The 27,940-nt window shown below is 35.0% G+C and overlaps 1 long non-coding RNA gene across 1 annotated transcript in view; it reads left to right on the forward strand.

Moving 5' to 3' along the window:
• LOC146761515 (uncharacterized) overlaps positions 1-27,122 on the forward strand; it is a 34,998-nt gene extending 7,876 nt beyond the window's left edge. The window contains exon 3 of the long non-coding RNA XR_014944220.1: positions 26,888-27,122. This is a non-coding gene — a long non-coding RNA (uncharacterized LOC146761515). The remainder of the gene's footprint in view (positions 1-26,887) is intronic.
• Positions 27,123-27,940: the final 818 nt, after the last annotated feature.

Raw genomic sequence — 27,940 nt, forward strand, 5'->3', positions numbered from 1 at the left:
TCTTTGTACGAGGAGGACAAATTTTTAAAAATGCCCTTTCATCTCTGATGTTGTTAATCTACTCTAGAATATTGCCTAGTCATTAATGAAATTGAACTGTGATAAATAATAAAGAAAAACAAAACAGTGTTGTTGTGGATCACTCTGCTATAAAGTAAGAAATTCAGAGTTAGTGTTTTTCATTTTGCTTATGTACTTTGTGTGCTGAGATCACTAATCCCAAAGCATAGTGTTAAAATACGTTGCATTTTCTTGTGTTGCTTTTTTTTTTCTTTCTTTTTTTTCCCTGCATTAGTAAAAGTGAGGGAATTATAATACTGCCTAGAAATTAGATTTCTGCCGTTAGTAAAAGTTTAGTGCTTAAAACACAGAAAATATAGGCTGTTTGTTCCATACCAAGTTCAGCTTCAATCTCTGTCTAAAATGTTGGTCAAAGTGACAATACATGTATTTATTTATTTATTAACTAAATGTTCAATTGGTTATTGGGAGACTTTGGTTCAAATTCATTTGTTGAAAGTTTGAACCATGCAGTTTTTACTTCCCATAATTGGTTAGGCCAGAAAAAAAGATAGTAGTATTTTTTTAGGCCTAGCACAGGTGTCCTTGATTTTTATTATTCCTTTCAGGCCCATTTCAGGGTGACTACATTCCTAATATTTACATTATTATGCTGTGTGATTTCATTTTCTCATATATTTAGTATTTCCATGGAAAGGCTATTATTTTGATCACTAGGTCAGGAAACTTTATCCTGAGGTATAAAAAAGGACAGATCGTGAGCCTATGATACTACAGACCCATGAGTGACAAGGAAAGACCTGATTATACACAGTCTTTTCTAGCAAAAAAAAACACCCTAACACAAACAAACAAACAAACAAACAAAAAAACTAAACTGAAAAAAAGAAAAGAAAAAAAGGCACCAGGTAACAAATAAAGCTGGAAGGAGCTGAGCTCAAAATATAAGGGAGGATTCTTAATGCAGCAGGTAAATAGTCTTTGAGTTCTTCATGGAGGATGCTGGACAAGTATATTAAAGAGGTGATGGTGGTGGTAATATTTAGTTGGGGATGTAAATAAGTGTGCAAAACCCTATCCACTTCAGGAATTTACCTGAGCTGAAAATAATTAGTGGTTGGGAGAACGTTAAGAGAAAATCTTGCCTTGCTTTCACTCCTTTTTCCATGTTTACTTACAGTCACTACAGAAACAGAAAAGCCTTTAGTTTGTTCTATTATGGCCATTTTGATCTTCACTCTTTTTGGATGTTTTAATTCTAAAAAACTTGAAGGAATATTTTCAGACCTCATGGAACCAGATGAAAGCTGCAGCATTTGGGATATCAAAATGTCATGACATCAGTCAGTATTCCAGCTTGAAAACATTGGCTGAGTGCCTGTAATTTCCTAAAGTGACTGAACATATTTCAAAATTTAAAGATTCAGTCAAGACTCAGGTCAAGTTGATATCAAGGAATGAAAGCCTCAAGGACTTTCTTCTCTCTCTGAACTTTTTTGTTCTTGTAAATGTAATAGTTAAATTTGAATACAACAAATACTTGGCCTTAGCTGCATTCCCCTCAGTGTTTTAAAAAAGGAAATGTCCTTTTCTATAATTCCTATTCCCTAATGTTTGATTGAATGTAGCAAGGGTTGTTTTCAGTTTAAGGAATGCTTTGAATTTTGGAATAAATGCATATAGGTTAAGAGTGACATTCATCATTACACTGAAAGAAGATACTTTTCTGTGTGGCAAAAAGCATTCTTTTGATCAAATCAATCCTTTGGCTGCATGGTGGGCATCCAGAGTAAAAACTACTCTTGAAACAATTTGTTCATACATTTATGTATGTGTCATATACACATTTGACATCTTTGACAATTAAAATAATTTCCAAAAAAGAGAAAACATAATACACTAATAGCTGCAGGCATGAATGTCAAGTGCTTCTTAGTGAAATGGATAAGGCTTCTCAAAAGACTGTGAATAACTGGTTTGCAGGCCACAAGTCTAAAAGGAGGTGGTGTAAAGTTCAACTACTTGTTGAAGACAGATGTGAATGTATGATTCAGAGTTTAAAAAAATATGTAAATATATGTTTCAGGTATTAGTCTTCCAAATTTCTCTTGGCATGCAATTTTGAGAAATAGCTGAGTTTACTTAATATTCTTAAATGTAAAAGTTGAGTCAGAGAGGTGGATCTTGGCTGTAATTCAGCTCATATCAATAGTAGAACATTTTTGAGAATAGAGTCATGCTCTTGGTACGTACTGAGTGCTTGAATTGAAGAGTGAGAGGAAAGGAATACACTTACATTAGCAAAGGACAGAATATGATATGAAACTGTGGCGTTTTACAGTAGACAGCCACCACAGGTGGTTGTCATCATTCTATGAAATGCGCTTAAACTCCACTATCTAAAGTATGAGAGACTGAATGAAAGCCATTTCTCGAACTCTTATGCACCAAAATGAATATTAACAGTTTGGGAGTTGTTTGGTTTGGTTTGGTTTGGCTGATTGGTTTATAGAATTTTTTAAAGGTGGAGAACTGTACTTACATGGTAGGAGGGTTGAAATGACAGATGCATAAAGTTAATGTAGCTATCATTGGATCAATCATGAACAATAAATAAAAGGAATTATATCCCAACATACAATATACAATTTTCATTACACGTACCTACTGCTATGGGATTTTCTGTTTTATAAATTTTGGAAATATTCCTGGTCTTCTCCTACCAATAATGTCTGACTGCACTGAAATCTCCCCTTCCTCTCCTCCTTTCTTCCTCCCTTTCTTCCACATGTCATCCCTTCCTTTCTCTCGCTGTGATATGTACACTTGAATTTTTTATTTCACTATGCTTAACCAGTGAATCCAAGTTCTTTCACTGAAATGTTATAGATAAAAATTGTCAGTGAATGATTAATTGGTATTTCAAAAAATGTTCTCTATGAACGCTGCTGACTGTTATCACAGTAAATTTAAGTAGAGTCACTGGAGTCAGCAGATCTATGCTGATTTAATCAGCATGGAATATAGCCCTTAGAGTAAAAAATGATAAAGTCAAGGGAACATATACTTTCAACAGATCCCAAATGCTTGGCTAAGAATACAGTCCTTCAGACTGAACTAACAGTTCATTTCATGTGTTTTACAGGATATCACCATCACACAGAGTAATTCAGCTTCAAAATTTACTCTGCCTTGGTCTCTATGATGTCATACCTAATCAAGGTGTAAATTAATATTCCACATGAAAATTTGAGTTTCCAACATTTAGGTATCAGTCACAGAGTTATCTAGATCAATCTATGTCCATGACAGGGGGGGCAGTAGGCCTGTGGGCCCCCCAGCCCCTGAAAATTAGAAGGGAGAAAGGGAAAGGAGTAGGGAGATGGAAGCTGGGCTTAAGGAAACAAACAGAGCAGTCAATCAGAATGCAAGATAATATAATACAATCAAAACTGAGGCTAACTGATCATGTAAATAAGAGAGAGAGAGACTTTTCCAAAGACCAAGAAGCCTACTTTGAAATAGAAGGCTCCATGGCTTGGAAGCACACCCACACCTGCTGCCAGGCAGTGAGAGAGCGAGCGATCATCATTTCCATGACGTACTTTCCTCTTTGATTGTGAGGACCATTGGGATGTGTAGTTCTTCCTCTCTGTGCTCCACATGATGTTATGATGTGGAATAGCAGTAGCAAAAATTACAAAACCGTGACAGAATGAATATCTGATATCTGATAAATTTAACCTAATCTCAGATATTCCAGTAGTGCCTGTACTAGAACTTGTCTCTTCACGGTACTTTATTTGTTGGTTTAACTGCCTGCATGCACACGTAAGATTTCCTATTATATGTGTGTCTACAGGAGGAGTATAAGAGTATAAGGCTTTTTGCTCTTACAAGTTCAGATTTTAATCAGTAACGAATACAAGGGTGTTTTTGCTCACTGAAGCAAACATTCATATATGTATGAATGTAAGTAGTATCTATATATGATGTGAGAATACATGTAGACAAAAAAGAATGTTAGCTGAATCTTTCTGTGTCACAAAGAAATTGGGTTATGGATATCTTTATCTCATGAAATCTCATGCAATCAGAAGCTATTCCTCCTCAAAAGCAGGAGGACCATTTACCTGTATTTAATTAATCTATGAAAAAATTTTGTATTTATAATGCCATGTTTAATAAGCTTTATTTCTTTATTTCTTTGTATTTTATTATTAGATTTTTATGTGTGCATTGTTTATTTATTATTTTTGTGTGTGTGTGTACCAGATGAAGCTTTTAAAAGTAAGTAGGTCACCACTCAAAAAGGTAATCATCAAATGTAAATACTCTCAAACATTTACTTTGTGCTGCATGTTTAAATGTTACAGACTTGGAAAAAAAAGTCAGTAGTCTTTTTTTCAGTTAAATGATTAGATATGATCATATTTCTTTTATACTCTATTTAAACATGTAAGAGAATCTGAGAAATATTTCATGATGACTACTAAAATATGATATTCAAATAGACTCACGAGAAGCTGATCTAATCTCATCCCTTCTTTTTTTTTTTTAATATTCTTCTCCTTTTTCTCAGTATATCTAATACAATTTGTTCATTCCATTTACAGAGCCTTTCCTAATCTTTTTTCTTATATAGTTCTTGAACTCATTTTTCTCACTCAACCATCTACTTCCATTGTTCAGCATTTCTTCTTATTTGTTTTCCTTCTTTCACTCCTGTTCTATTAGCTTCTTGGAAGCACATATATAAAATCAGAATATTTTCCACATTATTTCAGTTCTAGTCTATTAATTGTTATTTGTAACCCACAGTATTGATCCAGATATATGGAAATACAGATAAGATGTGAAGGATATTGTGTATTTAGATGGCAACTTTTTTAGCTTACCTAGAAACATTTGGCAATACAGAACAAATTTATTTCATGACCATTTCTACAAGATGGAGGTGTTTTCTCAGTCTCTTTTTCTGTTCCATTCTTCAGAAAACTGGCCCATCAGTGGGATGTGGGGTGGAATTAATTCATCCAGTTTGGACAGATGGCTTAAATGTAGACAGATGGAAGATGTCTTAAACATAGGCATCTATATCTGAGCTGCTTCTTCTCCTGCTGTACTCAACAAATAGAAACAGGTGCTTCTGTAAAATTTTTCATTTAATATTGCTGTAGACCTCTGCAGTAAGTTTGATTCACATGCTGGTATCTGCCCTTTTCTCTGTTCATATTCAAGTGTCTGAAGTTACAAGAAATGGACTTTATTCCACTGTCTCCTATAACAGATAATGGGGCTGGTAAAGGTAATTTGGTTTTTCGCTTTTTGGGACTCTCCATCTCTAAGTATGGTGTTGCCTCTAATTCGAAAGCTAGTCACACCTTTAAAAAAGATTTTATTCTAGAGAACTGGCATTTAAAAAAACAAACAAACACAATTTAACTGTTCCTTTGAACCTGCCCACAAAGCTCTCTGACCTGATACGAGACAGCCAAATTGCTGCTCCACACTGCTGTGGCCTATTTATTCCAGCAAGCCAATATTTGGCTGAAAACCATTATTCTATTATTCTGCCCATGTAGGTGGCAGGATTGGCATGGATTGGCATGGCATGGGCAAGCCCAATTTGTGCTTTGAGAAACTCTAGTGTCTAGTTACAGTCTGACACTGCAGCCCCCCGAACATAAATTATAAAAATCTGAAATGTGGATGACTGACAATCAGTTATCTGCTTGGGAAGAGTTGTTGTTATGAATTAAGGTCAGCCTTTACAAACAATCTTGAATTTAGGAAGTAAATGGCTTACCTGAAGTCAGGAGACCACATACCAATTTATGTGCAGCCTGCTGATATCTACCCTCCCAACTCCTGCTGTAGAAGGATCTACAGAAGTCAATGTCCTTTTTTTGACTTTGAGGATATACTGGGTTCACTCCCTCCTTTCTGCTTGTCTTCATTAATGCAGTTCTCTTCTGCCTTCCTCTCCTTTCCTGAGTTACTGTCTTGCAACATGTCTTGACAAGCTTCTTTTAAGTTGCAAACCCTTCGGGGCCAGGGACATGTCCTGTTAGAATCTGAGAAATACTGTAGAAATGATTTTTACCATGCTGGAATAAGATTTAAATATATTAATGAGATAAAATAAAACTCCACAGTCACATACATGGCCGCAGTTGCAAATGTCCATCTGAGAGCAGAACGAACTGATTCTTACAGAATGAGTTACAAAGGTCTGGCCAGCTAACTATTCATTTTATTATCTGTAATAATCTTCACACTATAAATGTAACTGATAGAAGGTAGAAACTTTGCTGTGATTTCTTTTTTATTTTGTTTAAAGGGTTTGGTTTGCTATGCAGTGATGAATACCAGTCCAAAGGGCTTATTGATCAATTAACTCTTTGTACTGTATCATTTTGAATTTGCCCATTTTTTAAAATATCATCATTATTATGCAAAACTTGTGAGCAATTAGCTTTAATGCAGCAACTGCTAGACAGTTAGAAATAAGAATCTGGATGATGTGACTTGTGAGGTACCAACTGGCATTAATTATAAGATTGAACTTTTGCACTAAAGTCCTACCTCTGTGGTTTTAATATAGAATCCTTGTCTCTTATAAAAACGTATTTTAAAAAATGTTCATATTGATTTTTCTTCCTGTGGACATAGGAATGTTAATTAGAAATGTTTAAAATTCTATTTAGTACAAAGAGATGTGAAAAGAGAGAAGTTTGTAAGTAAAAAATCTAGGCATTTTTTACAGGCTCAAAATGATAAATAAAGATCATTTATGAATCATGTGCATTTATTTACAATAAAATAGCTAGTACTTATATTATTAAGCTATTTAATAAACCAGAGGAAGAATAAAGCATTTGTGCATGTTGATGTTTTTACTAGAACATTCAGTACACACAGTCAGTTCAATTTTTTATTGAAAAGAAACTATATTTTAAAATATTTTAAAATATTTTTTCCAGACTACATTTAAGTATACTTGTTTTGGCACACTAGAGAAAAACATTTTTTCCCATCTTTATCTTGACTTACTGTTTAGTATGTTGAAGCGGTTGCTCACTTGGTTTTTATTCCACCTGGTTGTCAGTAAGGTAAGCATAAAGAGATTTTGGAATAAATACAGGGCTGTGGAACATATCCTACTTTTGTATTCTCACAGGTAAATTAGACGATGGAATGAGTGAAAAGGGGATTGTTTGGCATGAGAAGGATAAAGGAATAGTTCAAGAATATTTCTTCTACGTAGGGAATGTTGTAGGTAAAGAACCAGGAAAGCAAGAAAAGAATCTTAGGCACATGGGAATGGGCTTTTTTTATTTGTGTTCATTTGCGTATTTTTCCCTAAAGAAAATAGTCTTCCCTGTGCTGTTTTCTCAATGGTTAGATGTGTAAATATCTGTGGATAAACCTCACCTTGATTTGCAGCATTACATGAAGGAAAATACTGAGTTATGTATGGTGTTCTTTGATATGTTTGCTGTAAACTTAGGGCCATATACTGTTGCAACAAATCAATTCAAAAGACTGCTAGAAACCTTTCCTTTGATGATACTGGCTTTCTTCCAGTTTTCATCTTCCCCCGGGGACTCAGCAGTCAGAGATCACTTCAGAGTTGAGCTGGTTGAGTCAAAAGAGTCCTCTCAGTGATTATTTGAACGATGCTTTGAAGAAACAGAGGGCCCAGAGGTGCTGGTCACTGGGCCCAGGTGGTTCTTTGTCAGTTTAGGCCTGTTGTTTGGCCTTGAGCTGTAAGAGTGAAGACAGCAAAGTTGCTTATTTTTAAATGTGGTCTTTGTTTTTTTCCTCTTTGTTATTGAATTGTATTCATAATATTGCACTGAATAATGATTTATTTTTCAACTATAGATTATAAGTATTTTTAAAGATGTCACTGCTTCTATCTATATTTAAAAGAAACAAATAGATTAAATTACTTTATCAGGATCACTAAGGAGGAAGCAATATAATAAGCATGGAGACAGAACTTTTTTTCTTTCTTTATCCTTCAACCACAGCACAGAGCACTATTATTGCCAGATTATGATGAAGAATGAAAAAAAAAAAAAAACAACCAAAACTGGGATATGCTCACAGAAGACATTTTGGAAAATGAAAGTCTTCCATCATGGAAAGGAAATACATGCCTTGACCTCCATCCACACTTATACACAAGTTGAATTTTATTCATAAGAGTCATTTCAACGGGATTATTCATGTGGAGCATAGAGTGAAACAGAGATTGAAATGTGTGTGGTATGAGAATTTGTTGTGGATTAGCATTATCAGAATTGTTTTTTTTTGTTGTTGTTTTCTGAGCCCATACTCTTGACATTTAATTGTAATTTATAGTTTGTTATTGGCTATCCTTCATAAAGAACTGTTGCAAGATAACAGGACATCTTCTGTACTAGGTGCAATTTGGACTGAAACAAATGATATCAGGCAAAGTGAGATGGGATGCAGTATGAAAATTCACTGATATTGGAAAGTTGCAGTTTACAGTTAATGCACACAATACATGAAAACCTTTACTGGCTTCTATATAGAGGATACAATTTAGCTTAAGTAAATCAATACTTACTTAGCCGTTATACAGAGGTACCATTCATGTCTTTTTGCTAAAGTTTTTTTGCTAATTACAACATCAGTATACTCAAACCATTTTTTCAAAGTAAAATCACGTTTATCTAAACTTACATTTGAAAAGATCATGTGTAAGTTGTGTAAAATGGGAAGCTTTAAGGGAACACCAACTCATATAGGGCTATTAAAAAGCCCATAGAAATATCAAATTGCAACATCCATATGCAATTAAATCAACATAAACTAAACTAACAGGTCGATTCAAACGATTAGTTTTGTAAATAATTTTGCCATAACTTTAGATCTCTGCTGTGATCTGTAGTGAATATGAAAGATGCTTTCATAGGACACACACTTCAGCAGCATTTGAGGGAATCAGGTTATCTTACTGATAAAATATCTATAGTAATGAAGATTTGCAGAACTGGTTTTGAGAGGATGTTGACTGGGATTTCAGTAACCTCTCTTTTTATTACTGACTTTAGAATCACGCTTAGGACAGATGTGAAATTATTAATGAATGCATCTAAAATACTATGAAAATGTATTGGCAGTTGTATTTTATTTTGGCATTTTCTATTATTTTTGTTTTATTTGATCAAGCTGCCTTGGTTACTTAGATCTATTTGCTTTATATCTGCGGTGAGTAATGAACAGTCCCTGTAGTATTATCTTGATTAACTTAATAGCAAGCTATGTGCAAAATAAGCAAAAAAATAACTAAATAACTAAACAAAGTGCACAATCCATCCCTGTCAGCATTCCCAAGGCACAAGTGAAGGACAGTATTGTAATTTCTTAGTGTCAGCGCTTCTGGTTTTGACAAGGTGCAAACTTTGGTTTGACAGAGATAGTCTTCAAAGAGATAAAACAGTTAGCAAATGTCTTTATTTGTTCTGATTTCTGGGAAAGCGACGGTTAGGTGTTATGAATTGCTTGGGGAGACAGGCTGACAGGAAGATAAAAGGAGAATGCTCCAGGAGCCGAAAGATGGAAGCCTTCATCCATTCTGAGAATAACACCATCCTGCAGAAGCTTAAAGTGTGTGCAATGAATTAGAGGCCCGTGGAGGCAATTTTAGCTAAACTATTCAAATCTATTTTTTCCTGCAAGCCAGTGTAATCCACTGCTGTAGCAAAAGCAGTGTTCAGTGGTTTAGCATTTGAGAGTGTCCTGCGCATATAAGTATCGGCAGGACACTGTGTAGGCAAAGTCCTCATAAATAGCTGTTAATAGTTCCCAGGCTACTTTTAAAAAGCAAGCACATATTTTATGTGTTCAAACAACACGATAATGGCACATTTGTGTTAGGAAGTAGGTGAACGAAGAAGACAGTAATCACCCTAGCTGACACCAGGCAAATTTGGGTGTCTGGTGTCACCCATGTTCATTCTTTTATCCTATCTAAGATTTCTGTCCACTGTGGGATATAGCACCTCCCCAGGCACTTTTGTCCATTAACCACGGTGGCAGCCCAGACAAACAGCTTGGATCAGTGTTTTAGATGGTTTAAATGAGGTGAGATTAACCATGCCTGAAATTTGAGTTCTCCTTCTACCAGACTCTCCACTCTGTTTTTTGTATGTTCCAGCATATAATGTCTCAAATTAACGTACAGACTTCAGTTCACATATGTGTGTGTTTTTATGAACACATACGTAAGCAAATTTGTCTGCCAGGTTTTCTAAGAATGTGATTCAATCTCTAAAATGCAACTATTATACATGGTATATGTCATCTGGATATATGGGAACTTGAAAAGTGAGATATCACCTCAGTCCTTTCCCAGACAATTTCAGAATTCTGTCAGTGAGTGGTTTAGCATTTCCCCAAATAGCAGCCTTCTCTGTGTTGGATCAGTCGTTAACTGCTACTCACCGATGAAACAAAAATATGTTGCCCGTTTGTACAAATAGTTATCTGTATCTCTAATTAACTTAGACTGTGTTAAACACAATCTGTTTTCCACAGCTCAGTGCATAGGTAAAAATATACAGCTCTAAATAACATATTTATGGATCACACATTAAAAAACCTAACTTTTCCCCTTACTGTAACTGCGATAGAATGCACTCTTGAGGAGGTGAGCACTATTCTTATTGTCCTGACTGCTGAGTGGAAATTCTGATAACACAAAGCTTTAAAAGCAGGAGGAGTGAAGCCTCCTGCTTACCACCTAGCTGACTTATACACAATTAAGATGAGCAGTATGTTAAACAAAACTAAATAATCCCTCTCTTGAATCAGCAAAGCATTATTACCTTTTCTATGAAAAATAAAATTAAAAAAAAATAAAAATCAGCGTAACGTTGATCCATAATTTATGTTAGATATTTTCATCACAATTTTGGCTTGTTTTAATCAAATTATGCATTATATTCAAGGCTTTAAGTTAAAAGCGTAGCAGGTATGGCTCCAAACTCAACTGCCTAAGTGGAGAGCAGGGGGTCTGGAAGTGTTGAATTCATAGGTAGCTTCAGGCAGTGAATTTTTCACTCTCAGGGAAAAAGCACAATTGCTCCTGTAAGAGGCAGAACTTCTGAGTCCTAGTTCCTATTGAGTTCTAAGCTCATCAGCTCATCAGGACCCTCCAGAGGCAATGTGTTTCCCATCTCTGTAGGATTAATCATCCTTCAGGTAGGAGCAGGATGACAACACGTGAACTGAATATTTTTCCAGATGAAGAGAGAAAACAGTGTAGTAATGACTTGTGGAACAAACTCTATAACCACGAGGTTGTTGTAGAGCAGGTACATTTTATTCACCCAGCCAGATGCAGGGGGGATAACTCCTTCCTAGCCTGCACACTGAAAGCAGGTAAACATCCTTATTTATAGAGGGAATACGTGCATATTCATGGTACAAGGAGTGGTTATTACCATTAATTCTAGAAATTCATTACAATATTCCATGCCAATTCTATGCCTCAAACTCCACCCCATATTGTTTCCATTGTTTGTGCTCAACTACCCTTTCAATTTTAACAATATAACAGATTAGCCCCTTATTCAGTAAAGCACCTGTAACATTGATATGAACAACCATAAACAACATATTTTATACTTCCAGGTTTCATTGATTTGACAGCGAATTCACAAACTATCCTAGTGTTTGACATTCTTGATTTCTGGAGGGAAAAAAAAAACAAACAACAATTTATCCTTTCTAACCCAGCATTCCACTGAGGCTTCACTGTGTATCTGTTCTTTGGAGTTTTGACTTCAGCTGCAGCTTCTCCAGTCTCTCTTCTCAACTACCTTCTCCCTGCTTAAGGTGTCACTCTCCTAAGCAGTGAGAAGTCTCCTCCAGTTTCTTGGTCTTGCCCTTAATGTCTGAGGAGCTCATCAGATAATGCTGAATCTTTGCTTCCCAGAGATGGTCAATAGTATGACTTTTAAAATAAAGATAATACAGAAAATAGGGTCTCCTAAAAATTGCAACATATTTCTGTGCAGTATCTTAGATTTACTGCATCCTGGTCTAGTGGTTGGTGACCTTGCAAATAGCAGGGGGGCTGAATCTAGATGATCATTGTGGTCCTTTTCAACCCAGACCATTCTATGATACTGGAAAACATGTGTTACTGTTAACCAGGTGTTGCTAGTTTTTATCTTTTGCTAGGTTTTAATGTTGTATGAACAATATTTCAGTAAGCTTGAAGGTTCTTTAATGAAATTTCAGATATCAGATACCAAGACCAACAGGTTTAAGTTCTTAGTCATTTCAGACTCATGCATTTAATTGGATACACTGAATACAATTTGATTTATTATTGATGAGCTTTTAACATAAATCTTTAAAAATAAGAACTGTAGGTTTAGTACAGGTTACTGTTTTGTGTTTTTTGATATCAGATTTCCTTTTTTTAAATTACTCTGAGAAATTGTCTGAAGACAATTTCTTTTTAGACAGATAAGAAGGAAAAAAAATGATGCTTAGTCTCTGAAGAATATAATCTTAAGTGCTTCTCTTTTGCTTTTCCTTTCCCTTTCGTGGCCCAGCGCCAGTCTCCCTCATTTTGTATATGATTTTGGTCTTAAGTTTTTGTTTTAGTTTTTCTGGGGGAGCTTTTTTTCCCCTTTTCCTTTCCTCACCTTCCCCTTAATAAATGCATACAAATCCTCAAAATATTGATTTTTAAAAAACAAACAAACAAACAAACAAACAAACTTGTTTTGTGTTTCTTTAAAAATTATGCATTGCTGAATTAAATGGTTGTTTATCAGTTTCCAAGAGGTGTATATACTTTAAAAAATGTCAGCTAGTTATCTTGTTCTATTCAAAACAGATGTTCTAGACTCAATTTTTAATCTCTGGTACCACTGACTAGCATGTAACTGTGATTAGTATTGTATCTGTAATAAATAATGCCAAGTGTAGACTACAGGGATTAAATAAATCTGTCAGTGCATTTTTAGCAGACAATTTAACACATGAAACACTTGCCTGTATGTTTTCTCCCAGCTTTTGAATTGTTAAAACTAGGAGATGCATAGTAATTCAGCAGTACAGTTTACCAGCTCCACCTGTTAAAGTCCATTTCATTTACACAAACTTTACACTATCTTACTCCATGTCAAGAAATCAATAGCGTATTATTAATATGTAATTAATAACTTACACTAAATTCCATTGGGAGTACTTTATTATTTAGAAATTCTTAAATGTTAATATGGCAAATATCCATATTTTATCTGTTACAGATGAAGAAATTACATTCATGGTTCAGTGTAATCCATTCATTGATTCACAGATCCCAGAGAACTTCAGGCAACGTGACAAATCCACATAATTTCCCTGAGTACAAGGCTGTGCATTTCCGTATCTAATTAAGTTAAAAAAATCATTTAAAAAATATAAAAATCCTACTGTTGCCAGACAGATATCTATGGCTACACACCTCAGAAGTCTCTGAAGCATTTTGTTATTCTAAGCTAAGCTGGCAGTAATTTACACTCAATAAATTTGTTCCAGATCCGCCCATTTCAGATGCTATCACAAAGACAAGATTTTATGTGAAATTCTCTTACCTTTAGTCAAAGTGTATTCCTTTTAAGAGATTTGCCATCACAAATGCAGATGATACAGAGATAAAAAGATTCCCGTGCTCTCCAAAGCATGACAGAATCTGATGGATCAACAGTTTGTACCTAAGGTGTTTTGCCAAAAGCGAATCAATCCAAATCAAACCATCCTTTTTCCATTTTTTTTTTTGTTTGTTTGTTTAAAGAAAGTTCTGTATCTGTGGCAAAATCATGGCATATATCATTCATAATGTATTAATAGGTTTTCTATTTGATGCAGAAAATGAAGTCTCTATAGAGAGATAGTAATTTATGATTTGTAACAGTCTAAATTTTAACTGAAATAATTATTTTCCTTATAGTGGAGAGTATTATCCTGTGTCTTGGATTTAATAAATTTAAACGATATTGATAACATACTGATGCATTGCAACAAAGGTGTCATAGGTGTCACAGGTGTCAGTTTTTTCAGAGCAGTGCTTTCATGAAGTCAAGAACTTTTCTACTTCTTGCACTGCTCTGCTAGCGAGGAGCCAGCAGTGCGCAAGAAGCTGGATGGAAATGCAGCCAGGATGGATGACCTAAACTGTCCACAGGGATATTCCATACCATGTGGCATCATGCTGAGTAATAAAACATGAGAGGATATTGACCAGGGCAGGGACTGTCTCAGTATTGGATAGTGGGTAGTGAGCAACTGCATTGTGTATAACTCATTCTGTAAATTCTGTTTATCATTGTTGTTATTATTTTCCCTTCACTTTCTGTCCTGTCAAATTGTGTTTATCTAAACCCTTGGGTTTTGCCTTTTTCCAGTTCTCTCTCCCAGCACATTGTTAATGTTGAGAGTAAGTGAAGGGTTGTGTGGTGGATTATACAGCAGTCCTTTTGGCAGCTACCATAGAGAGGGTCCAAAGAGCTGACCTAGCAACAGATCTGACCAGAGTGTGTTAAAACAAATTCATTAGAGAAACTATATTAGTTTAATAGTTCCTGGTCACAATATTAATTTATTCATTCACTGTGTGGTTTTATTTGCTTTCAAGGTTGGTTTTCTTAATTCATTTCTTGTTGTTTATCTTCTCTGGGGGCTGGCCTGAGTTTGTTTATAGTTTTGCCAGTTTGTGTATACTATATAAATAGCATACATTCATTTCAGACCGACTGATCTTAATCCTGCCTTTGTACTAAGAGCAGCCATCATCTCACACTTCAGGAAACACTGTGGGATCTACTACTGAGTCCACTCTTTATTCACAGTGAGCTAAAATAAGTTTTGATAATTTTGAATTTTCTTAGTATGTTCAGATTATCATGATCTAATTGCTGTGTTTGGTGAGTTGTTGGACCTAGATAATCTCTAAGGTCCCCTCCAGCCTAAGCCATGCTATGATTCTGTGAATCTGTATCTCCTGCAGTTGTTTGTTTTTTGTTTTGTTTTGTTTTTTTTTTTTAAAGTAAAAAACTATTAAAAAAAAACATTTGACCTGAGGCAGGTGGTTGTAAATGGTAAGGTGTGTGGGAGGATATGAGCAGGTAGCTATCATGACCATCACCTCCCATGGTTTTGGAATTCATCTGTGAATAACTGCAAAGTATGAAAAAAAATGGTAGAATGGAGGAAGAAGAGGACAAGGAAAGCTACTCCAAAGCCAGGCCATCACAGGAATAGGAGGAAGTGGCAGACAGGCGGACAGGCAGAAAAAAAGGGTGTAACCACTTGAGACCTATCCATGAATGAGATGAAAGATATGTGGGGGAAAAAACAAAAACAAAAACAAAACAACTTCAGCCAATGTTCAGGCAAGCATATCCTCACCTGGCTGCTTTGATGTTGAGATAATGGAGCTGATGGCCTAGAGTTAGAAGGCAGTGAATCCAGGCAGCTGGGATCCCTATCTAGGGAAGGGGATACTGACAAAACAATTGGAAAAGGGACACAAGCCCTCAGGTGACTTCTGCCAGGCATGAGGGAAACATAAAAATTAGAGCTTAAAACCATGAGACCTTGGGAATGAAGAACTAGTCCTATGTATTGTTCCAAGTTCTTTGATACATTCTTATTCAGAATAATAGCTTGTTACAAATTGTTTAATTTAGTCCAGCTATTCACTGTCTTTTTTTTTTTTTAAGGCAGTTGCAGAGAAGGACAGCTTGACTGTCTGCGAATTGTAAATTCATAGGAGAAAAAAAAAAAAAAAAAAAAGACAGCTCAAAAGAAAAACAACAAAAATTATAGATAGATATGAAATTGTGAAATCAAGAAAATGGAATTTAGACTTAAAGAAGTGCGATAGCTTTCTCATGATGCTATCAATTAGACTGGAAACATTAAAACAAACAAAAAAAAAAAAACAAGCATTGAAACAAAAAAAGGAAATAATTTATAAGGTACAGCTAAGCATGGTAAAAAAAGAAAAAAGGATATTATAAATCATGTAATAGTTCCTTTTATTTCTGTCTTCACTAGCCCTGTGATTATAAATGGTCATCATTTTAAGAGAAAGGAGGGAAAATGTGATTTGTTTTAATGACAGTGATATTTCTATGTGTGTGTGTATACGCCTGAGAAAAAATTGCTGCTGTGAAGTTGCCTTTATCTTTATATATCTTATTATTTGAAGGAAGTACAGGAAAAAAAAACTCCATACTTTCAGTGAAAACGCATTATAGAAGTCCATGGACACCAGCTGCATGGTCTCCAGATGAACTTACAGTTGCAGGATGAGGTCAAAAATGTCTAGCAACCTCTGGTACAAGCATCCTTTGTGACCTAAAATCAATGAAGTACTGGAAATAACAAAGATGTCCCTTGCCTCTCTCCCTTTCTATCAGTTGGGGGACACTGGTAGTGTCTTTATTACTTCCATTAGCTTTGTGACACTTGAGAAAATTGTTTTTCACAGTGTGAAGTGAATTTAATGTACTAATATCTGTTCCTTTGACTTTTATTGTTAACAATTTGTTTTAATTTCAGAAGAAAAAAAAATATGCAAGATATAATATTATTAATATATATCAATATTTATGGACTTTATTCCTTAATCTAAGTCAATGTAAATGAACTTTGCACCATTTTGATAGTTACTGGCAATGGTATGTTTGTAAAAGCTTTTACTCTTTTCTCTCACAGCAGGTTGATAAGATTCATTGCTAGAGTAAAATATTTTTGCCCTCTTTTTGCACTTGAAAGGTATTAATTTGCATTTGTATTTATCTTTCAGTTCATATCACAGCTTTACAGCTAGACTGTTATTTGTTGAAGTGCTTCTTTATGGTGTTCCTCAGAAATATATCAGTTCTAATAGGCATATTGTTCTGTAAGACCCCTTTTGTCTCAAAGAAAATTGATCCCACTGCTTCTTTGAGCACATGTGTATATCCATAGTTGTCTGAAGATATTTGGTAGAGAAACAGGTAAAATATAAAATATTCTCCATTCTATATTGTGTGTGCATAGAATATAAGAATTATGTTTATTTACATGTTTCTATTTTAGTTTTCACTTCAAGATGGTTCTGAAGGCCAGAAAATAACTCTTTGTTGTTGTGGTGGTTGAAAAGGCATTTAAAATCATGTGCTTATTGCTTTTGCTGCATTATATAAAAATAAATAAATAACATACAAAAGCATAGTCTGAATCAAAACAATATTAAAATAGAAGTGAAGCATTTGTTATCTGACAGAAAATGGTAATACGTTTATTGTTGTTCTTGTTCTTAAGTACTGAAGATTTAATACAGACTTACAGGGAAATAAAACCAGATGTTGCAAAGTTTGAATAGTGAAAAAGAAAAGAAACATCCCACAAACAGGGTCAGTTGCTGAAATTTCTCTTGCATGACGGTGCCAGATCATTCTGTTGTATAATTCGCTTACATGAATTCTTCTGGACATTCAGTAAGAATAAGTGCTATTTCTAGTTTTATAGATCAGACTGGTTGTTTCCAAATAGTAAAATATACAAGCTCTCTTAGACAGTACCATATGCCTTGTACCCAGCAGAAAAGTACTTTAATTGAACATTACTGCACTGTCATTAGTACCAGGTGATTTCAAGTTATTAGCTCTCTGCATCCTGAGAACTTGTAGGAGATAATTATGTTGAATTATTGTAGCAACAATGTAGCAAAATTTACCATAAGGCCTTACCACCTAAATCACTTAAAGTAGAGGGTTTTGTTATGAGAAATAAATCTTCACTCACTAACATAAGCATATAAGCATAATACGTAAGCACTAACATAAGCATATAAGTACCAGCATGGATTTGTTCCAAGTATTTTGCCCAGCCTTCAAGGATCATGTATGGGCCCAGGTGGGCTGGCCAGGATTTCTTCTTGCAGATGTAGAGGATGAGAGACACTGTTTTGAATTGGTATCATGCTTTGAGGCTTCTTCCTATGTAACTTGCCATGATGGCTTTGGATGTACATTTTATGTCTCTTTGGAACTGACCTCAGCTGGTATTTTTTGTTGTTGCTCCCCTGTTGTTTTTGTTGTTGTTTGCTGTTTTTATGTTTTGTTTGTTTGTTTTTCCCTGTTCTCTCTTGCCTTTAAAAAACTTGTATTAATTCATTCTCATTTGTCTCTGTACCTGTGTGCCTTCAGTTCTGTCCAGGGTGTGGGCTATCCTTAGTTCTATTGATCAGATTGTTATGAATAACTGCATGAAACAGTGATTCTCTAGATGTATCTAGCTGCCATACACACTATTTTTATGTCCCTCTTCTGCTGTTACTTCTGCTTTTTCCACAAGCAGGGATTCCTATTGATTCTCCATTCTCATTTCTATTTCAGTTCTCTGCCACATGGGTCAACGCAGTGGGTTTTAGAACTTGCACTGTATGTCCCAGATGGCTTTTTAAAGCTCTGCAGGTAGGCAATAGAAGCAGCCACTCTTCACAGTAAACATGAAAGTCCCAATCCTTTTTTTTTTTTTTTAGAGGGACCAGCAGAAGATGTTAGTGACAGTTACTGTGCAAATCAGGAAAATTTTGTGGGCAAATATCTAGGATATCAGCATTTATTATTTTTTAAATTTTATCTACAGGATCATTTGTTCCCCTGTGATTAGCTGTCCAGCGTATATATTCATGGACACAAAAAGAACCTTTTCCTCTGAATAAGTATTTATATTTTTGCTTGTCATAGGAATCCGTAGATGTTTGAACAGGACTTCAAATTTGGTTACATTGAATTAAAGATGTTCTTATGCCGTAGTATTCAAAAGGTTTTACCGAGCAGATCAGATATATGATGTATTCTAAAAAGAGCTGAAGTTGAAAGAGAATGTTTAAAATGAAACAAATTAAATCTACCTGTAATGTGATCTCTTGCAACAAATACTACTGACCAGATATGATTTATAATGCTCTGCAGAAAAATTCTGTATTAGTAGCAGTCATTTCAAAATCCTCCCTTCACTGTGAGATTAAAACAAAAAGCCTAGATGACAGTCTATGCAGCAGTTTGTAACAATTCCTTTTCTCACTCAAGACCAAAATGTCCTTGATGAACTTAAGATGTGAGTATGGTCAGAGCAGTTCCTTTCCTCAGTTATTTAAAATCAGAGTTGCAATGAAATACAGAGAAGATAAGCAACTTCAAATACAATTGTAAAAAGGCATTTTCCTGTAATGACTCAGTACCTTTGAGACATTTACATAAGCTCAAGCATCTTCAAGCTGCAGCTTGTATGCCCTATTTTGTGAGGGTGTTATGTCTAGTTTTTCTCTCTTTTATCATTAATATTATAATTATGTGCATAATTATAATTAGAAGTTTGATTAAAGAAAAAACATAATGCTAAAAATATATTCAAATGAAGAAAAAAAAAGAAAACAAGCCTTTGAGGTTTTGTGGTTTGCTTTTTTACTCTGCAATTATAATGGATAAATTGAATGGTCTACACACATTTATTTATTTAGAAGAGGTTTTACAGAACCAATAGAAATATACATATATGCATAGGTGTACACATTTATTCTTTTATGATACAATTTTTCTTAATTCTACCAGCTGTTTGAGTGTATACTGTTATACATAATGAAGAGATGAATTAGCAAATGTTAATTGACTGAGAAACAACATATTTTTGTGCCTATTGTGGTTTAACCCAGCAGACAGCTGAGCAGCATACAGTCATTTGCTCATTACCCCACCTCCCAAGTGAGATGGGGAGAGAATTAATAGAAAAGTAGAACTCATGGGTTGAGATAAAAACTACTTACTAAAAAAAAGAATCAGGAACACAGATAATAGCTATGTTAACTATATAGCTATATTTATTTTATATTTATTGCAGTTTTAGATCAAATTCATTGTTCCTAAAAGTTAGTGAAACTCTATTAAAATTTTTGGTATTCTACATTAAAATTTTTATAATGAAGTGAAATTCAAATTATGGATTTAAGCACTACAAGATTTGTACTAATTTTATTGTTGTTTTAATAAAAAAAAAAATTTAATGGAAAATTCACCTTTGATGATGATTTTGATGATGATTAAATGAATTAAGTCTTTGTCTGAATTTTACAGTGTAAAGGCAGAGCAGTATACCGTGCCTATTTTAAAAAATGATGTGTGTCTTTGTTCTTCGGTGAGATTTAAGATGAAGACTTTTCATTATATGCTCAAAAATGTCCTCACGTCATCTTACAGTCTTATTTCAGGCAAATAATACAATTCTTCTATCTTTTCCTCAAGATCTCCAAGTGCTACAGAAGTTCACTTAAAAAAATTCTTTTTTTTTTCCTTTAAGATGATTTGTCCTAAATAATTTTTTCTGGAATTGGTACATTGAATTCACTATAATCAAAACTAAATTTGTCATTGATTTCTGTGCTGAAATGTCAGTCTCTATAATATAAATGTGTATATGTGTGTGTGTGTGTGTGTGTCTATATATATATATATATATATACACGCATATTTTGATATATTTATATATATATATGTTTATATATACATATATACACAACAAAATGTGCATAAGAACTTACTTATTCATGGTAAGAGTGACAGAGCACTAGAACAAGCTGCCCAGAGAGGCTGTGAAGTCTTGTTCTCTGGAGATGTTCAAGGCCCACCTGGACGCCTACAAGTGCAACCTGGTCTGGGGAGCCTGCTTTAGCAGGGGTGTTGGACTTGATTTCTAGATGTCCCTTTCAACACCTACAATTCTGTGATTCTCTGCATTCTTCCTTTCCATAATTTTTAAGAAATAGTGTTTAGACTTCTCAGCATTTTTATTCTGAACTCCAATCCCTTCTGCGAGGATGTAACTCAGATAATTGCAACCAGACTGGAAGTACAATGGAATTATTATAATGAATCTGTTCATGGCAATCACCAGTGGCATTAGTAAGGGAGAAAAAGACATAAGGCATGCTCAGGTTGCATACATACACAAAGGAGTAAACTATGGAGAAAGTTCAAGAGAGTTTGTGTTAAATTATGATACTGATGATGAACAGAGTCAGACTTGCCCTGGAGATGTTAGAAAATATGTTGAAAAAGATGTCTTGCAATTTCTCATTTACCAAATTGGTTTCTAAAATGTGCATAAATTAAAATATTTCACAGAACTATCTGTTTATTGCTCTTCATTATTCCATGAAGGGCGGAATGGAATTATAGTTTACAAGTTAAAAGTACTGTGCTTTCAGTATGAAATCTTGCAACTATACGCAGTAAGAGAGAAGTTTCCATATTATATTTTCTTTTTGGAAATATTTCTTTTTGTGTACAGAATATTTGTAGGCAAAATATTTACAGCCTCTCAGCCCACTGCTAACTAGCTGCTTTTAACAATTATCTGTATCCCTTATGCTAAATGGATAAACCAGATAAACAAGAACAAGCATTAAAGAATTTATGTGTGTATTGCTACTCATGCTTTTTTACTGAGTAAGTGGCATAAGTGGATTTTTAAATTTTTCCTTCAAATTGATAATTAATAACAAAAACCAAACAAACAATTTATGGTTGGCAAAACTCAGAGATTTTCATTTTCAGGAAAGACAGGTTTACTATGTGACATGAAAAACATAAATGTTGCAATTAATGATAAGTATAATTATGAAGTATCTACCTTTCAAGCCAGGTGTATTCTTACACTGGTACTTGTAAGGGTTAAGTGGTACATGTCCATCAAAGTCTTTACTGAAGATGAAAAAAAGGAAGTCTTCCAACAGGTCATCTCTATATCAGTTAAGAACTGAACCAGATTGCACATAATGAATAACAAGTGTGGAGAAAAATGAACTGGCTTCAAAACTCTTGAAATTCTAAATATTTTTTAATGGATGCACTGTGCAGCCATTGAGCTGTAATGCAAGGACAAGGTATTATATAGTTTACATACAAATTGTCTCTATATTTATATAAGCATGCATACCCATATGTAGTAAAAGTCTAATGCCATCTTAAATAAGTATAATCAATCTTAAGATGCCAGATTTTAACACATTTTGCTTTCCATATAAATATAGTACTTACATTTGAGTGAGGAAGTTCTAATGCTTTCACTCTAAATCTGAAAAAAAATAAAATACAATTACTGCAATGGTAATTTCTGTGGAAATTCCTGGTTTTGAAACAATTCACATGCCTTATTGATATCAGCTGCAGCCTTCATAAAAAGCACCCCCCTGTTTTTATTCTGTTTCCATGGACTATAAAAACAAACAAGTCGTGTTCTGCTTTTGTTTTCTTCCTTACTTTTATTGTTTAGCCGTTGACACACAAAATAACTTTCACCATTGCTTTATTATCTCCTGTGCAAATTTGACCTTAATTTCCACCTTGAAAACACCAGCAAATCTAGAGTTGTTTATTCTAGTGGTCTAAGTGTTATTAGGGTTACATGGCTTATCTCCTTTCCCCTTCCAGATCAGCTTCACAACTTCACAGAAATTCTCTGCACAACACTTTGAAGGAGTGTTAGAAACAGAATCCACATGTTAATTCACTCTCTCAAGCAGGTGCTGACTCTTGTTGCAGTCTCTGAATTTCAGTAATATTTGTGATTCAGGATGGATTGAGGATTATTTTGACCTAAAGACCATGAAGGAATAGATTTTTTTTGTGCTAAGCCTGAATGCTCTGACCTCATCTGTTATTATTTCTGTTTTTCTTTTTTTCATAATATAAACATCAGTCTAACATGCTCTTCTAAGTTATTGAGAGAATGTTAAAATCATCACTGTTAAAAGGGAAAATAACATACTGCCCAATCTTCTTTTCTTAGATATTAAGAATTTTATTGCTTCCTGACTATCATTACATTTCAAAGAAACTAAATAGAATTTACCAGTGATCATATGATACCATCACAAAGAAACAAGAGTAATCCCAAAATTCTGTGTTGGAAATCTCTGATAGGATACTTGACATCAGTATTTTTCTGAAGATCAGAGAATTGCTTCTGAGGCGAATCTCCCTGTTTGCTCTCTCATTGAAGTTGTTGGCATCATGGAGACACTTGCTGGTGTATTGGATCTGTCACTTGGCACACAACTGAAGCTCCTTTTGGATGAGGACAGTGCATCCTCAGCCAGTGTACCTCAGGTACCTTGGCTACAAAGAAGCATCCAGTTCATGGAACCAAAGTAGCGTTGGAGTAACAGTGTTTGGGAAATATCAATGTCAGATCCTCAGTACCACCTGTTGAGCTCTGCTAACCCACTTCTGCTATGCAGCATAGCCTGATAGTTGTAAAGGCAGTGAACTGTCTTCCAGCAGTTGTTGTACTTTCTGAGAAATAAACAAGTCTGATTAAATTGCCAGCAGTGTTGCTCTGAGAGTCAAAGAAAATTGTTCATAATAATAACCTTAGTTTAGTAATCTGCATTACCTGAAATTTGGGTCTATATTTCTGTGATTCTGTGATTCCCTAAGCCATACTACAAGAATTTAGGGGCCATGATTACTGGTTTAAGAGAAGTAAGTCTATTAATATTTCAACACTTCTATTAGTAGAAGAGAAATGCATTTCTCACTGGGATAAGGTAGATTAAATATAGATTATGTGTTTGTAAATACAGTACTAGAAATACTGTGAAAAACAATTCAGAAGCACAGAAGAATAAGGAAACAAAAAATTCCAAGTACCTGAGTGGCTGTTACTAAGTATGGTAGTAAAATGCATGCAATTTGTTATAGCTTTCAAGTTATTCACGCTGTTAGGCAGCTCTGTCATACAAATTAGAAAATCAACATATCTATTGGGTCATTAAGGAAATGCCTTCTTAAGGTATACTTCTTTCTACAAACTGCTGTCTAGGTATGTATATAGTCCTCTTTTAAATGGCTAAGGAAAAGGTCTTACAGATATAACACCAGGACATTGTTTTATAATTGAAAGCATATCATTCTGAGATTGCTTTACAAGTGATTGGCACTCTTCAGAATATATTTATAACACTCTTCTGGTAAAAAAAAACAAACAACCATACTGAAATTAGATCTCGAGGAAGCTAATTTTCTTTCCCAGTTGCTGTAGTACATCTGTCAGTCTCCTCACTATTGCTATAGTGTTGTCATTCTCAGACATGTATCTCATAAAAGCTTATCCTCAATTCTGTGTTTTTATTCTCTTAACTGTCTCTACATAAAACCCCTGTGTCCAGCGTGTATGTGCTTTGAGTATGGACTCAGCTACATGAGATATCAACAGAAGTTGATATTACAAGTACTGAAGGTATGGAGGAAGTATGATTTTACTCTAAGAGCTATTTTTTCCACCTCATAGAGAAAATGCAGCTGAAAATGCATTTCTCATAGAGAAAATGCAGCAGTCTGGGTTGCTGAAATGGACCAAGGGATTATTGGAAGACATCTTGCTAAGCAGAGGCTGGATTTTGCATAACTTGGCAAGTTACACAGGCAGCATGATTTAAGGAGAAGTATTTGAAATCTCCTGGAAGTAAAATATCTTAGGGAAGGTGCTAGAGGTCTGTGTTGAACAAATACCACTCTCATGCAAGTGACCTCATGCAGTAAATACTCTGGTACAGTCCCACCTGTCTGTTAGGGGTCTTGTTTCCATCATTCCAGTTTTCATATGGGGAGTCATGACATTCTCTTATCTTGAGCATAAATAAATTCTTCTGAAAGATCTGGAAGCTAAAAATTCTGCTGCATTATTCTCTATGTTCCTCAGCATTTTTCTTAATCCTGCTAAAACAGCTATTGAACCACCAGTAGAAACAATACAAAAATTATGCTGGTTTTGCAGCTTGGTATGGGCTGGATTAAAAAAATATATATATATTCTGAGCTAGATGAGTCTCTGATGGACGAGAGAGACAAATATATTTCAACGAAACATCTCAAGTGGTTGAATTAGTTAAAATTCTAAAATTCCAAATAGAGCTTCCCAGACTGTGCCGGTGCATTTCTACCTTACGTTACAGCAAAAAAAAAGTGAGTATATGTTCACTACCAAAACGTACATGCAAAATAAACAAAGTTTGTTATTTTCAAACATAAGAGTGCTGTGAGTGCCCTGATCTCAATTACAACCAGAAATCTTGGAGTACACTGTAGATATTTCAGTTGTTCCTGATTCTGCATTTGTATAGGGTTGGCACAGTGCTGGCAGCAGGGCAGCAGGGATTCTCTGTGAGGTGAGGCCAGGGTTGCCCCATGCCACACATAGACAGTTCCAGCTGTGTGAAATGGTAAAACTGCTGCTCAGAAGAGAAGAGTGATGGGAAAAGAAGTGTGAGAAACAGCTGTGTGAGCATCAACGTCAGAAAAGAAGGGGAGGTTAGAAAGAAACTGTTTATCTTTGTGTCTCATCTTCCTACTCTATTTTACTTAACAGTTTATTAAACTGTTAGGGTTTTGCCTGTGATGGTAATTGCTAAGTGTCTCTATCTTGACCACTGAGCTTTTTCATCCTATTTTCTCCTCCTGCTGAGGAGGGAGGAGTGAGAGAGCAGCTGGGGGTGGGGGCTGGCAGCTGACGAAAGTCTACCCACGAGAGCATCACAGGTGATCACATGGGATCTTGGTAATTCCAGGTGAACTAGGAGTTCAAGTCCAGGAATCCTACCCTCTATACGCACGATGGCTAACTGATGTTTCCATGGAAAATTTAAGAGTTTAATGCAATAAGTAGTTGAGGTTAAACAGGAGGTGAAGGCTAGAACTGGCAAGGACAACATTCACTCCAATGTAATAAGAGCACAGAAAAAAACCTAAATCCCATGAAGGCACAAAATAGAATTCTTCAGGAAAATGAAATCTCATGCTACCTGCTGTTATACACTTAATTGCTCACAATCAGTGAATTCTTATCTTTTTCATTTTAAAATTATTAGTATTGCTTTGGTTATTAGTGTAATTTAGTGTTATTCTTTCTTCTTTCCAAATTAAAATGCACCATGATATGCTCAAATATGAATAAGACATTTAATTATTTTTCCAAGGAAAACATTTAATTTAAATTTACACTCAATCCTCCAGTAGAATACATCAATGCTATCATAAAAATGCAGTTTTTGGTGTGTGAGCAAAATAACTGAAAACTGTGTTGAAGGTGCATGGTTAAAATGCTTGGCTGATAGTAATCTGATCCAGGAAGAATTCATCAGTATCTCACAGTCCTCATGTTTTCTCTCCTCACCCTCTGTACTTTACCTTAGTTAATGGTCTGATTTCTGCGTGTCCTATTTAACGATACTTCCCCTCTCCAGCTCAAATTTTCTTTTGCTAACCCATTCCCTACTTCTGTCTGATGCCAATTCCTTAGACATCTGTCCTCCGAATCTAAATAGCAAACAAGGCGAGTGTTTCATAGTCAGTTATTCTGTTTCTACCCACTTTTGCTTTGTCATATAACAATAATAGATAGATTAGATAAACAGATGATACGTTAAACTCCTTCAGACTCTTGAATAAAAGGTGTCTTCAGTCTTTCAGCTAAAATTATCATATTGCTGAACTACCATTTTCAAGTAAGTTTATAAAATTACTTTAGATAATACTGTTCCCTGTTTATGTATGTGCTTTGCAATGGTCTTCAGGGATCTTTTGAATATGACTACTTAGATTTCATAAAATAAATATCTGCTGATTTTGTTGGATATTCAGAATATTTGATTTGTCTAAAATTTTAGGATTTAAAATTAATCATTACTCTTCCACTGCATATTTTTAAAATATGCCAGTATTAATTTTCTACTTTGGATTTTGATTTTTTGCTGATCTTCATATGTTAACAGTGTACTGCATCCAAGCCTGGGAATTCCAGCACCAGAAAGATGTGCAGTTTTGGAGCAGGTCCAGAGGAGAGCCATGAAGATGATCAGAGGCCTAGAACACCTCTCCTACAAAGAAAGGCTGAGGAAGCTGGATTTGTTCAGCTTGGAGAAGAGAAGGCTCTGGGAGCATCTCACTGCAGTCTTCCAGTACTTAAAGGGAGCTTATAAACAGAAGGGACGCTTACTTTTTACAAAGGCAGATAATGACAGGACAAGGGGAGAATGATTTTAAAATAAGTGAAGGTAGGTTTAGATTAGATACTAGGAAGATATCTTCGTTTAGAGGTTGGTGATGTGCTGGAACAGACTGCCTGTAGAAACTGTGGATACCCCATCCCTAGAGGTGTTCAAAGCCAAGCTGGATGGGGCTCTGGGCATCCTGGCTTCATGGGTGGTACCCCTTCCCGTGCCAGGGGAGTAGAAACTAGATGATCTCAAAGGTCCTTTTCAACCCACTCCATTCTATAATTCTATGATCATATTATTGATATTGTTATTTAATATGAGGCATGCTTTGCAGCTTTTTATTTCATTAACACTACCTCATAATGCTTCCTACCATAAAATATCTTCATTCTTTCATTTCATTTCAGTCTTGGTTGTTTTATCATGGAGAGCAGCCAGTCTTTATGAAAGTCAAACATCATTACAGTAAATTCTAATTAGTTTCTCCTTCAATTTTCACAAGAATGAACCTCATTCATTTTCATTCTGTGGCTGAGTGTAACATTCTTATTTGGTCCTTCATGATAAAGTGTTTCTGAGTATGAGATTAATTTTGCTGGGACTTTTCTTGATCTTGACCTATAAATTGCTTCCAGATCAGCTTTCTGATATTTAATTCTGAACCTTCTTGGTTTTGCTTATATGTACATCTAATTTGCAACCTCTGGATCACTGTCAAAATGTTGAACTTCCTGTTACAGTAATTGTCACTCCCTCTTGTTACCATTTCTTCCACATCTGTGTTTTATAAAATCTAAGCCAATGAAGCACTTAAGATCCAGGTGATGA

The sequence above is a fragment of the Coturnix japonica genome, chromosome 3, assembly GCF_054131305.1.
Source record: "Coturnix japonica strain WE chromosome 3, WE-NBRP24, whole genome shotgun sequence".
NCBI lineage: Eukaryota > Metazoa > Chordata > Aves > Galliformes > Phasianidae > Coturnix > Coturnix japonica.